Source organism: Onychomys torridus, chromosome 5 (genome assembly GCF_903995425.1).
Source record: "Onychomys torridus chromosome 5, mOncTor1.1, whole genome shotgun sequence".
In the NCBI taxonomy this organism is placed as follows: Eukaryota; Metazoa; Chordata; class Mammalia; order Rodentia; family Cricetidae; genus Onychomys; species Onychomys torridus.
In genome coordinates, this window is record NC_050447.1 from 33151690 (window position 1) to 33152576 (window position 887).

Genomic DNA, 887 nt, shown 5'->3' on the forward strand with positions numbered 1-887 from the left:
CTACGGCGCCCCACAGCGGCCAAACCGCGCTGCGTCACTTCGTTGGGGCATCCTGGCTCTGGGCGGAGTTTGCCAGTGCCCCCTGGCTCCGCAGCAAGCCCATTCCTCGTTATTTTCCTCACCTTTCGTGGAGAAAAATCCACCCCCTTCCACCACCGCTTCCCCATCCACAATGTCTTCCAAGAATCCTACTCTCCCTAAAACACGTCCCATATCCAGTTTCTCCCCTGAAATCACTCAATAGGACCCCAATGAATATAGGCTCTTTGTTCATTTACTTTTGTTTATTTAGGGGTGTGTGTGTGTGTGTGTATGGTGTGGTGTGTGTGTGTGTGTGTGTGTGTGTGTGTGTGTGTGTGTGTGTGTGTGTGTTTCTCCCACCTCTGCCTTCTGAATGCTGATTATAGTACAGGAGGCATGGCCGTCTGCACTTGTAAAATATGTGCTAGGTGGTAGATTCTGTCTCAAAAGTAAAATTATCATTATTAATTATAAGTGTTTGTGCCGGGTGGTAGTGGCACACGCCTTTAATCCCAGCACTCAGGAGGCAGAGGCAGGCGGATCTCTGTGAGTTCAAGGCCAGCTTGGTCTACAAAGAGTCCCAGGACAATTAGGGCTGTTGCACAGAGAAACCCTGTCTCAAAAAACAAACAAACAAAAATTATATGTGTTTGTGTCTGCTCTAGGAGGCCAAAGCTACCAGATCCCTTTGGAGTTGGAGTTGCAGATGGTTGTGAACCCCCAGACATGGATGCTGGGAACCAAACTCAGGTCCTCTACAAAAGAAGTGAAAGGACCAAGCAGATGCCATAACAAGCTGCTCAGTCTTCTCTCAGAGACCAGGCCTCAATTTCCTGAGACTTGAGCAAGCAGTCTCTGGGGGGGCC